We start from the raw sequence: 14,629 nt of genomic DNA on the forward strand, positions 1-14,629 counted from the left end.
TACCCTTCCAAAACTCGTTTCGGCTTGTCCAATCAGTAACTGTTTGATCTATGTCAACCAACCAAAATCGTAATTACCGTATTATATGTTTTGGCCAATCGCAAAGAATTCCAACATTGATCAGTGATGTTTTCGGCTATAAAAAGAGGTCAGTGATTTCCGATCGGCACACTTGACCTCACAATAAATGATGAAACATCTCCTTGACTGATCATTGACTTACGGAATTCTACATTCTATTTTAAGGTAAGTTCTTTGGTACAACTCTACGAATTCTGTCAGATAATGTCATGACTGGAATATATTTTTATGTATATGTTTATAGTGGCAATATCAAGTGTATGTTTATTTTGCATGGACATTGACATGCATATATCTCAGTCGTTAATTGAATATGTAAGTGAACTAGATGTGCTGTCATGGATTAGTTGTGCCTGTATTGGACTCATGTATGGACACATTAGATGTACTTACATCACTAATATGCTAATAGTAGTGAACAAATTGGTTCAGTGGCATATATCATTTATATATGTTTTATATGACGACAGCTGAGGTATAATTGTGATTTGTGTTAAAATGATTTGTATGAATGATTTTGTATTATGATTATTATATGAAGTTAGGTTGAAAGAAGAAATATTATATCTGTTATACACACAAGCTCTACCGTTTGAGATGCTAATTCCCCATCAAAATGTGTATATTAGATTATTGTTTGAATATCTTTTATGCATATGTATTTATGAATAACACACTTGACCTCACAATAAATGATGAAACATCTCCTTGACTGATCATTGACTGACGGAATTCTACATTCTATTTTAAGGATTTAAACTTGTTATCCCATAACGAGCCGGGTAACAGTACTGTCGGAAATGCTAGAAAAATGCTTTTTAGCCTTAATATCTTTATATAGGTGATAAATGTACTATGTTGTCAATATATCAACTCGCCAATAGTGTACCTAATTTTTATTTCAATCGATTTAACATTCCCATGCATTTAAAGGGCAGTTTACAGGAGAGAATTTGGTACCAAAACAGCAACATAAGATTTTTGCAGAGTTCAACAACAGAAATCTGAAATAGTCTTTACATTTATGCTAATAATACAGGTGGTGTAAAAATATGAATTAACCTATTTCCTGTTTGTGTTACTATACTTAATTATCGTTTCTTTATTGAAGAAATATTAATATAAATGTTAAGTCTTGATAAATACGTTTCCCGTCATGCATGCACATCTTTATCACAGCGTCCACTATGGCCAACGATTTGCAGTCGATTGTTGCAAAGGTTTATAAGTTTTGTCTGCTTGAAAAAGACAGAGATAAACCTTTCATTAGTATAGAAATGGTTATTACAGAACTTGTAGAGCTGTTGGTATGTCTTACCAACAAGTTTACAAAATAGTTAAAAAATCAGACAAGACAGGGACCGTCTCAAAAGCAAAACCGGGACGTAAAACCATCCTTGACAACTTTGACAAGGGAGTGCTTAGACGGGCGGTCTACAAACTTTATGAGAAGAAGAATATAAATATTCTAAAGAAGCTACACCAGTAACTTCGTTAAATCTTTGGCCAATGTTCACAACTAGATTAAACTGAACGAATTACATCCATATTTTTTCAATGAAATATACTGTTGACATGCAAAACATTTATTAAAACGTTGCACATTTCTACAATCAATCGATAAGATAACACAAGTGATAGGATTCTTTCCAATGTACAGTAATTCGTATGTTTATTTCACAACAAACACACATACAGAAATGATCCCTTACATAACCAATACGTATACTATACGCACACATATTCAACATTTTGCAGAAAACATCTATTGAGATGACCCCTCGCCCGAGCGTGTGCTCAGGTGTCAATTTCACCTGTCGATACCGTGGATGCTGATGACGTCACACAGGCAGTTAATGTTTGTATCAAATAACGTCCCACTAACCCTTATTTTTCTAAGTTTTTGGTATTTTCATCAGTAAAAACACATTTGAGGGCATGTCTCAAAATTTATTCCCTCGGTCTACATTAGGTAGATGTTTCTTGAAGTGATATTTGTTATTTAAGTAACTGTAATATCTGTGAATTTTAAATATACGTCAAAAAGCATTTTTCTAGCATTTCCGACAGTACTTTAGTCAGTATTTTCAGCGGTATGTGTATTATATGTGAGTGAGTGAGTTTTACGCCGCTTTTAGCAATATTGCAGCAATATCACGTTTCTGTGTAGATACTAACACCGTAACATAATTTCTACACCGAAACGTAGCATCATTGCAATAAAGAAGTTGACAATCCATAGAACTTGGTTTCCTTCATCTTTACAACTTCTAAGAATGCCTCTCAGTATCGAACGGGTACTGATGATTAGACATCTCATGTCAGTCACAATTAACATACGAACGTATAAATCACTCTATTTATGGACACTTTACCTTGCAAAACGTTAACTGTTTCCCAAATGGGCTTAACCTATGTTAATGATATGTTCACAGTTCGCCGTACGTTACTACGTATTGCATTACTTATTGTGTTCTTTCGTACTAACGGGAGAGGTTTCATTCCAGCAATACAACCAAGTGAGATTATTGTCCGAGGAAATACGGTAAGCTCCTCAAGCGTAAGGACGGGTGTTCTGACTAGACGGGTGAAATATATCACCGAGTATAGCAAGCTATATTTAGCTATGTCCAAAAAGTAGTGTTGCGTGCACCTGTAAACCGAATGTCAACTGATGTAATATGAGTGTCTCCCCCAGAGCCGACCGTGCATTTCTGGACAAACCCGAGCATCAAGCGTGACGTATACTTCAGACTACAGTCTGTGTAGGTAGAGGACTAGGTCGCATTACTTCATAAAATACAGGCAGTAAGAAGGGTGACTTGTTTGAATGACATTAGTTAGTCATTCGTAACTATTCGCCTCGCCCCGTGACCTACAAGACCTACGGAATGACACGAGTGGTTACGAATAATTAGTAAGTATGATCAGGAAGGCTATATAATGTTGTAGATTATCCCTGGTATGACGATGACGGGCGATAGGATATGGATTAACAACCTCTTTATTACATATATGTGTTTCTGTGTAGATGATAACACCTTCAGTATGGATACCAATATGTGGATTAACAACCTCTTTATTACATATATGTGTTTCTGTGTAGATAACACCTTCAGTATGGATAACAATATGTGGATTAACAACCTCTTTATTACATATATGTGTTTCTGTGTAGATAACACCTTCAGTATGGATAACAATATGTGGATTAACAACCTCTTTATTACATATATGTGTTTCTGTGTAGATAACACCTTCAGTATGGATAACAATATGTGGATTAACAACTTCGTTATTTCGATCTTTGAGTGGCATTGAGAAGTTGTGATGAACAACGGGGAGAGTTGTACATATGGATATACAACTACTTTGTTATTAATATTAGCCACGTATCAGTATAGTTACTACCAACACACTGGTTATGGCCGTTGGGGTTTTGACTCGGATGTGGTCTGATCGGGCTGATTTGCAGTCCAGTTTTGATATAAATACTAAGGTCTGATGCTCTTTGATTCCACAATTGCATGGGGTGTGGTAGACTATTCCAAGTGGTTGACTGTTTCTGTCTGGCTGTTTGTTTGCCAGCTGCTTTGATCGTGTTTAGGATGATGTTGTTCCTCTTGAATAATACATCTATATTTGCCTGGGTGTTTTTTGCCTGTTGCCATATTTCAGACCCATCGCCCCTTCAATAGGAAGGGTGGGTTGAAAGTTTCGGGGTTGGAGAACTCACAAGTGGGGAGCATTCTTTCCGTCAATACAAAAAATCCCCGTTTAACCAAGAGGCTTAATAAATTTCCAGAGTACGATCACAGCTGAAATGACATACCGGCAGTTAACCGGAACAAGGGCCACGGGGCCAACTGCATTAAATTTTTCATGAAACTTTTCAAAGCGCCGTGAAAAAAGTATTTTTATTGTGTGTCTAGATTTAAACACATTTTGAAGAAAATGGTCGTGTGTGAATTTGTCAGTTTGGGTAATTTGTTCGTCATACTGTATCTAGGTCCTCACTGTTTTCCAAGCTGATACATTTTATCATTGTAAATACATCTAGGGTTGCATACCAAGCCTTTCTTCACAGACGCACAGATTTATCAACCGTATAAAGAAATAAAGACAAACCCCAAAGAATATATTTTTTTCATATCTATTTCCATGGATGATGGCCACGATTTTACACAAAACACCATACACTTCAATGTTATCATAGGCATCTGGTTTTGTTCACTAATTTTCACTTAAAGCTCACTAAATATTTCAATCATAATGCACGAGAGACATTGGTCAGTTCTTCGGCTATATTTATGGCCCTATTCAGCCACAATATTTTTTAATGTTACCATGAACTATTTCAATTCAGCGATACAAAGTTTTTAACTGAATTTTCACATTTGAACAGTGTGACTTGTAAATAACATATTCAAAATTTCACTGTATATAATCTTACACATTATCTTGATACAAATATAAAGTCACATCTTGCACCTGCCAACAAACTGAACACTAAATTTGAATAACCATTTTCCAGTTATTTATAATCTTGAACTGCAGCTCTTTCAACCTGTTTTGCGCTGGCAGCTAAAGGGAAGCAAACATGACAGTGAAAACTGAAGTGCTGAGAAAGGCCAACTTTCCTGTTATTCAAGGCCTAGGTCTAATTTCTCCTTTCAGTTCTTTCCCATCAATTTCAGTCAGTTTATCAAAATGCAAGTCGATCCCATCAGAGTCTTTATCGTACTTGTTGGCCATGCTGACGCATCCATACTCATGACCATAATTTAGGTGAAATAAATCTTCTTCATTACCACTACTGTTCACCCCATGAATCCTATAGATATTCATAACACCGAGTTAACAAGTATCCGGAAGGCAAATCTGAAATAAGTGATCAAAAACCTTTTCATGAAAATATATCTTGGAAACATCCAAAACTTAACTTATTATCAAAATCAATGATTAATGCTTCTTCAGTTTCACTTTTGTTTTTGTTTATGAAAGAAGTTCTTTTAACATTTTTAGTTCGTTCCCATTAAGTATGGTATGGTGCTCCTCTCTCTCTCCACCCCCACTCCCCTTCTATTACGGTCCGACTGATTAGATGGCCATATTTGGAACCGTTCCTCACGGAGGACATCTGGCTTCAGAGAAATATATACTGAAAATACTAGTGTTCTTATTTTTGACCACCTCACCCAAAGTATCCTTATCTGAAACAAGTTTAATTATGAGACACTTATGCAATACTTCCATACAACTAATCCCTGTTCCAACTGGCTGAAAATATTACATTGTTAAATCTAGATGATAAGATAATTGCTAATACTGTTTCAAACACACCAAAGCCTTTCACACCGTATGTGTCGAGAATAATTTTTAACCAAAGAGGTGAAATTAGTTTTCAATTTTTATAGTTCCCCATAAACTTGCGGTATCAATGATGGGGAAGTTACACAATGGCTCCATACAGCATAAGCACACTGATACCAAGCTGTATTGCTAATGTGGAGCATTCTCAGAGCACGTGGCGTGAACGTGACAGGGTAGAGACACAATATTTATGAACGAATCTTAATAAATACAATAATACTGAACGAATCTTGATACATAACATTAATAATGAACGAATCTTGATACATAACAATAATACTGAACGAATCTTAATACATAAAAATAATACTGAACGAATCTTAATACATAAAAATAATACTGAACGAATCTTGATACATAACAATACTATTGAACGAATCTTAATACATAACAATAATATTGAGCGAAGCTTGATACATAACAATAATACTGAACGAATCTTGATACATAATAATACTGAACGAATCTTAATACATAACAATACTATTGAACGAATCTTAATACATAACAATAATATTGAGCGAAGCTTGATACATAAAAGATATCTTTGCAAGATGCGTACTTTCAGATATTACTAAACTTCATGTGACAGTTTACCGCATGTTTTGATGAATTCTCATTTTCTGTTAATAAAAGCATGTCTTTTTGTGTAAAATATACATACAAAAGAAAATCGTATCAAACATTTAACAAGATTTCTAAAATAGGCATGCAATGCTCAAATCGTGTTACAATTTCAATGGCAAATAATGAATGGTCGGGGGTGTGTGTAATAAAACAACAGTACTTACTGTGAGCTGATGATGATTGTATTGTCTCCTCCATGCATTTGTTACACAGGGATAGTCACTGTACTCTCATGATCAACTGTTAATGTCACGAGTGATCAAAGCACGTTTTGCTCAAAATACATATCACCGATAATTACGATTTCAATTCTGTGTATGTATTCTATTAAATTTCAGAAACTTTATTAATAATTTTGAGGTAGTTCATCCAATGGAACAGTCGTTCCAGTCGTACTTATCTTAAAGGTAAAGCATCTCAAATAAACCTACCCTCCAAGTCCAAGAGTTAGTGAGTTTTTAGCAATATTCCAACAATATCACGACGGGGTACACCAGAAATGAGCTTCACACGCTGTACCCATGTGGGGAACCGACCCGGGTCTTTGGCGTGATGACCGAACGTTTTAACCACTAGGATAACCCACCGTCCCGCAAGTCCAAGAAGAACGCGTATTTGTTCGCTGTAAAGAGTGCGATTTAGAGCAATATCAACCAAGGATGCATGAATCAGTTAACACTGAGGTTCACGCGGTAAATACAGTAAACTACAATCAAACAGACCAATGTTCGGTCTACGTATTTCCACTTCAATATATACGACATAAACATAAGATAATAATAGTACTCGCATAGCAAGTGGCCAGGACCAAAAAACGATTTGCTGTATCCGTCAGTTCCTTGCGAGCGTGGTCGGTATAGACATTGCTTCCTGAATAGTTCCTATCAACACACTTGTCTAGTTACCTGAAGCTGAATCAATTCTTGGAAAGTATAAATTTCTGAGATGTGCCATGATCGACATTTACAGCACGGGCACTTGAGCAAGCAGAAGGCAGGATCTGCAAACTGACTCGCCGATACAGAGATAATATAAAATTAACAGGAGGAAACAGCTTTTGTATCCTTCTCGTACACGCAAGGTAAACATTCCTTGGCAACAGATGGTTTCCCCTGTGATTATTAATGTAAACAGAAATCTTACCATAGCAAATCCTGCCTTTAAGCACAACAGTGAATTTGAGACATTTTGCAATGAAGGGTACAATGTATTAAGCCCATTTCTGATTTCTCCTGCGGTGGTATTGCTGAAACAGCGGCGATAAACAATATACACTAAACGCCAAAAGAAACGTTACCCTCCTACCTTTATGAATTACTTAAAAACTATCAAAGATATGTTAGAAAGTTTTAGTTTACAAGAAAGCTTACCTACACATCTTTATGAAAATCACGAACAAAAATCCTCAAATGCATTCATATTTAGGTGAAATGCGTCTGTTTCAGAAGAGTGAAATGGTCCTATTTTCGTCCATGTCGAAATAAACTAACAGCAGTAATTCAGATGTCCAAAAGAAAGGTTGAAGTAAAATTCTGCTTTGAGACAAAGATAAACCATTTAAATTCACCATTTTTCAACTATTAAAACAAGAAACAACTGTTGTAGAGTGTGTGATTTCAGTCTTTTAAAACATTTTCTGATGATTTGCATTAGTGCAAACAAGTAAAACGTGTCTTTGATATTGTGAAAAAAATGTTTAGGAACATCTAAAATTATCTTTTTCCATTTTCTGTTTACACATAGCAATATCAATCGTCAAAACGCAGCAATAGTCAGGCAGTTTATACATCCATTTCACGTGTAGAATGATTCTATAGGGTATAAAGAGAGCCTAGAATGTATGATATGATACACAAGTACGAGAAATATGCCACGATTAACAACTGAAGAGAGAGAAAGAGCCATTGTTATGGTGCAGATGGGGTCGACATACAGTGCTGTTGCCAACGCCCTCGGATGCCATCGTATCACGGTTATAAGACTTATTCAGGGCTTCAGACAGACTAGAGAGACAGAAGTAGAGAGTAGACGTAGATAGACCATGAAGTGGACGTCAACGCATCACAACGCAAGCTGAAGATAGGTACCTCCGTCACTAAGGAAGGAGGGTAACGTTTCTTTTGGCGTTTAGTGTATGTGATGTTTGGGTTACACGCAGGGGTGGATACAGCGTTTTGAGAAAGGAGAGGTACACACTATTGAGAAAAGGAGGGGTGCACACTTCCTTTACAGCTGAGTTTCAATGGTCATTTAACAAACTTTCAGCACAAAAGGGGGGATCCGCCTATGACACGAATATTGTTTGTGACTTGTAAGTCACGACCAAAACACATTTCAAATTATCTATGTTGTGTTGTTTCTTTTAACAATGATAGTCTCAAAGGAAGATGGTTGTATTTGCCTTTGTACGTCATTTATGTAGGTACATTGTAATCACCTTGATGATGGGCGGTCAACGATTAAACTGTGTTCGTATAGTTTTGTTGGCACTATTTTACAATTGAGGTTCAGTAACCCATGCTTGTGGTAAGAGGCGACAAACGGGACCGGGTGGTCAGGCTCGCTGACTAGGTTGACATGTCATTGTATGCCAGTTGCGTAGATCTATGTTCGTGCAGTTGATCACGGGATTGTCTGCTCCAGACTCGATTATTTACAGACCTCCGCCATATAGCTGTAATATTGCTGAGTGCGGCGTAAAACTAACGCTCTCTTACTCATGTCACGCTCTCACGACAAAATTGATAAATCTCACGCCAAACTGGCTTCATATGAAAAATATCACGCAATCTGTTAAAAATAACACACATAGTTCAGATTACATCGTTTTCAGTGACTTCACTGAGAAAGGATTTTGTAATTAAAGTTGGCTTAAGGGGGTCTTCACGACCCGGCCAGGGGCTGTGGCCATTGGGACCCGCCATCTCCAATCTTTTCACCCTCTTGGGGTTGGAATCTCGCACGATATAGTAGGAATCGAACAGTGGACTGGACTTTTGCCGATAAATGTTGATTGTAGAAAGAATTTCGTCGCTTACATTTACAAGTGCATGAACCTTATCCCGGTAAGAGTTACCTCCCTTCAACATATCAGCGCGATTCTGCTCCACACGACACAACATTTTCACAACGCTGAACAAGGCGTGGTAATCATTGATTTCTAAGAAACGTGATTCATTGTAAATATGATCTGAAGTTGAAATACATTTTCCACACCCTGGGGCGTAGGAACGGTTTTCAGAGCAAGGGGTATAATTATACATCAGAAAGTGTGGTACTTTCCAGCCAATCCTCTAGGGAGGTCCATTGTTGGTGTAGTGTTTAGGCAGTCGGTCCTAGGTCTTTATCATCCAAAACTGTGTTCCACAGGAGATATCGCTTGTGTGAGATCAAACGATATCTCCTAGGAGATATCGTTTTGACAGTAGATTTTGTACAATGCCCTGACAATGCTATGACGTCATGTACTTGATGACGTCACAATGCTATGACATCGCTGCACTGCAAGTGTAATGGCAGTGCCATGTTCAGAGATGTACATTTTTCATTGAAAATTAATGAAGAGTGATTTTGGATGATAAATAGAATCTCACCCTCGTGTCTTCTGATATCAAATATATCAACACTCGTTGATAAAGTAAAAATATCCTCGGCAAGCCTCGGATATTTGTAACTTTATCAACTCGTGTTGATATAATTGATATCAGAAGACACTTGGGGGAGATTCTCTATATCCACGAATGAAATAGGAATACAGGAACTAATGTCGACTATTACTCATGAAAGTATTCAACCACTTCCGTTATTTCCCCTGAAGATCCGGTTTAGAACACAGGCCCTTGTGTCTAAATAATTTAATCTTACAATATCAGATATCAGCTGTCCTGCATCTTTACACAAATTATGTAAACGTGACATTCGTGATCTACAAACATTTAAGCAACGACGCAGGGGCGTATGGGTTAGAACTGCGGCCTTTATTCTCAAAACGTTCGTAGCCTAAGAATTCTTAACTTTGATCGTAGCCAATGTGTTAAGAATGGGCTTAAGAAGTTCACATAGGGCTACGAGCATTTCGAGAATAGCTAGCCTGGTCTTCAGCAACCCATGCTTGTCGGAAGAGACGATGCAGATCCTGGTATATAATCGTTCATGAAGTCGGTCGGTCCAGACTCGATTATTTACAGGCGGCTGCCATATAGCTGAAATATTGCTGAGTGTGACATAAGGTGAGTTGAGGTGAAATTGGGTTTAACCAGAGACCATATAATATTATAAAAACTATACCTTAAGAAACAATATTAATATTTGATTATACAATTGCTTTGATATTTTAAACTAATTTCTGCAGGTACCAGATATACAAATACTAATAAAATACATAAATACCAATAACTACAAAATATCAACACAAAATTACTCATTTTTTACAAAGACATCATTTGTGAATTTCTTACTTCCATTATTACTTACCTGCAATCGTCAATAACAGATGATTGAACTAATGAATAAGAATGTCAGAGAGAGAGGAGGAACTGACACCTTGTTGTCTCGGACCCCTCTTTGAGTAGCCCTTCCAGCGACTGCTGATGAAAAGTTTCTTTTTCCTGCGCATCTGCCAAACAAATGATAATTTATTATATAAATAGTGTAATAAAAAATGTTGATTCATTGTTGCATAAAGTCAGGCTGCTGGTACTGTATAATAATATATAGAGAATCTCACCCAAGTTTCTACTGATATCAATTATATCAACACGAGTTGATAAAGTTACAAATATCCGAGGCTTGCCAAGGATATTTTTACTTTTATCAACGAGTGTTGATGTAATTGATATCAGTAGACACGAGGGTGAGATTCTATTTATCATCCAAATTCATTCTTCATTAGTTTTCAATGAAAAATGTACATCTCTCAACACTGTACTGCCATTAGACTTGCAGTGCAGCGATGTCATAGCATTGTGACGTCATCAAGTTGATGACGTCATAGCATTGTCAGGGCATTGTACAAAATCTACTGTCAAAACGATATCTCCTAGGAGATATCATATGATCTTACACAAGCGATATCTCCTGTGGAACACAGTTTTGGATGATAAAATAATATATAGCAATATAACTCATAACTTCAGTAGGAAGAATAATGATAACGAAAAATATATGAATTGTTACATGATAAATAAGGACCTTTTCCACAAATATAATCTTTAAAATAAACAATAAATGAAATATGTACTTTTTTTTCAAACGATTAGGTGAATGAGACTTTTGTAGAATGATTTAAATATATATTCGCGTTATATTAACGAACAAAATGAATGATATGTCGTCTGCTACATGATAATTGAAATGTTCAGTATACGACGCTAATATGGGTTTACGCCAAAAATCATAAAAAATAAAATACCGATCGTAGCCATATAAAAAGTGTACCACGCAAAAGAGGAAATCGACGTGAATGTTCACATGTTTATTTCAAACATACTAGTAATAAGCTGTTCTTGTGAAAGCGTGCGAAAATCAAGTGTTGTTGAGTAAATTTTTCGGAAAACATCATATTTCGTCGCATTGCACGAGCCAAAATAAGGAATGACACGACCGCCACAGACTTAATAATGCCCCTATACCAATCTTTATCTTATTTTCTTTCATTACACCCCGGTAACTAAGGATTTGTATTGAGAATTAGTATCCGTTATTGAAAATCAAAATTGGGACTTTCGCCGATTTTACACCTCTGCCATTGTTCTCACAGAACGACGAGCACACATGCCAGTATTCATCAAATACAAAGACAAATATATGCTTTAGCACCCCTAATACATCGCTAATGCACTGTTGCAAATTTAAGTATATGCATGAGAATACATAAAAAATCAAATCTTACCTTTGCAATGAAAATACGCGAAATCGATGACTGAAGTCAACACGCGTTTTTGTCAGCTTCCGGATAGGCTGCGCAGTACAAGCCGTAGCGCTGATGGTTTTGCGCACTGGCTAGAGGGCCGTCCCTCTATTATATGGTCTCTGGTTTAACGTCGTGCTTGAGAATATTTCGCTCATATGACGACGTGCATGCGTGTGCATGTGTATGTGCGGCTGCTTGTACTAGCCCAGACTGAATCTGGTTTTATAGTGCTAGCCCACTGAGATACCATGCCGCAGTGAAGCATGAATACCCCACTCAGACACATTATACTGACTCCGAGCCGACCAGTCCTTGTTGTACCCATTAAATTAATAATGCCGAGCGCCAGGCAGGGACCAACAAGTACTATATTTTAACGTCTTTTGGTTTTGGATCGAACCCGCTGAGTGTGACATAATACAACAATGATATATTATCCGCCTACCTGCCTTTGTTAATTTAGGGCGGTGGGTATACGTAATCTAGTGGTTAAAGCGTTTACTCGTCACGCCGCAGACTCGGGTTCGACTCCCCACATGGGTACAATATGTGAAGCCCATTTCTAGTGTTCCCCGTCGTGATATTGCTGGAATACTGCTAAAAGCGGTGTACAACTAATCTCACTCACTCACATAAAACAAGAAGACAAACCCATCCGCTCTGTTTCTGGTTAAGTGGAAAATAGTGTCTCCAGTGTTGTCATTTTATCATCACATAATTCATTTCGCTCGATTTTAAAAATATGCAGTTACTCCCAAAATTCGAATATGTGCATATCAACATCTCGATATATGACGTATTACTACCCAGATTTTATACTCATATAACACCCAACGTTTTCAAATCAGAACGTCGTAATCGACATGAATGCTGAGTATATAACAAAATAAATTAATTGGTTCTGTTAGGTTCTTCCTGCACACTGTGATGGCTACAACCACAGGAACATTGCTGAAAATAATAATAGCCAGAGTCTAACCAAAAAGGTCTTGTTAGACAACATTGCACTATGGCTAGGTGAGAGATGCGATCCAGGTAATAAGCATTTGTCACTGAAGCAAAAGAAACATTTCACATAAATTAATATTTATGAACATGCTGACATTTTCAGCCAATAATTTTCATAATTAATACTTGTGTCAAGTTATATACAATACATTCAGAGATGCAAACAGTGAGATGCAGCATCGGTATACTGTTCCATGGTTGTCTGATCGGTGATAAAGTTCATCTTCACATGTTGAGTCTCGTCTCAAATCCCACTCTGGCTATGTGAGAGACATGTTTTGACAGAATCTGGCTAAGTGAGAGGACACCATTAAGAAACGTACGATTTAATCGTGTAATGTGCCCCTTTCTGTTTAAGCGCAGTTTTCAGTAGACCCAGTACACCAAAACAAGCAATAAACTCTCAAACATTAACAGATCTTAAACAAGGGACAAAACTACTTATCCGAGTTATAACTGCATTAGTAAAAAAAATAATTTTAAATGTCAACATGTAAATGAAACAATATTCGACTTATGTCACCATAATCGAAGTCGACATTACCGCTTTGGTCGTTATAACGAGGGAAGGGACTAGCCTGTGTCAAGTCACATGTAGTTCTGGCCTCGATTTCTCGAAACAAATATAAGTCTGAGTTTTGACTTAAGTTATAGTTTCTAATCAAATTTGAATTGAGAATTTGAAATCGATATTAAACTCAAACAAAGTAGACAATTTGAGTTTGGTAGATAGGATACTTAAGTTGTTTGGGCTTTTTTATTTTAATAAATGCAGTTGAGTTAAACATTCAGCTGTTTCAAATTGTCAAACTCAGTTTGAAATTTGAGTAAAAACTTCAGCATAGTTTTGAAGATGTGGTCTGACTCGGTGAAGCAGGGGAGTTTACTGTTGTTTACCTTCCCACGGGCGTTGTAAAGGAGACTCTCACCAAGAATATGTGAAGGTTTCACACAAGATTTAGTGAATGCCAGTTAATTGCAACAAGTAAACAACCTCAAACCACAGCCGGTTACCAATAGAGCAAACTGCCTGGAGAAATTGTATCATTCAAACAGACTTGTTATATTATCATTAATAAATTGTAGAGGAAAGCCCCAAGCGATGCCCGTCTTTGTACACCACTTTGATTAAACCCAGAATAAACTGGGACTCGAATCCACGATCGTAAGTTTTTGCAAGCTAAAGGGAAACAACTCTGCAATGTGCTGCCTCAGACCCATGGTCTCAAATGCGAAATGCAACATTACACTGAAATTAGAGCTGAGAACGGTCCAAATGTTCTACCCGGGTACCGCACCCCTATTACCCTACCCTGATACCCGTTATGTTATTTCCTGGTATCAAATCTGTAAGAAATGGCAATATAATCTTCAGTTCAGATCATGACAGATGCTATTATTTCGAGTTTTTCAATATCTTAAACATGTATATCTAGTATATTCAAAACATGTAATACAGTATGTCTAAATCTTCAAAGACAATACAACCTGTTAATCATGAAAGAATGTCATATTACATTGTTTAATCTCCAGGTACATGATCATAACGGGTTCTGGTATTGAGAAGGAGTCCAATTCATTACCCACCCGTCACGGGTATCCGGGTTACCCATCCCCGCCCTAATTGAA

The sequence above is a fragment of the Haliotis rubra genome, unplaced genomic scaffold, assembly GCF_003918875.1.
Source record: "Haliotis rubra isolate DU_JTF1 unplaced genomic scaffold, ASM391887v1 Scf575, whole genome shotgun sequence".
NCBI classification, from domain to species: domain Eukaryota; kingdom Metazoa; phylum Mollusca; class Gastropoda; order Lepetellida; family Haliotidae; genus Haliotis; species Haliotis rubra.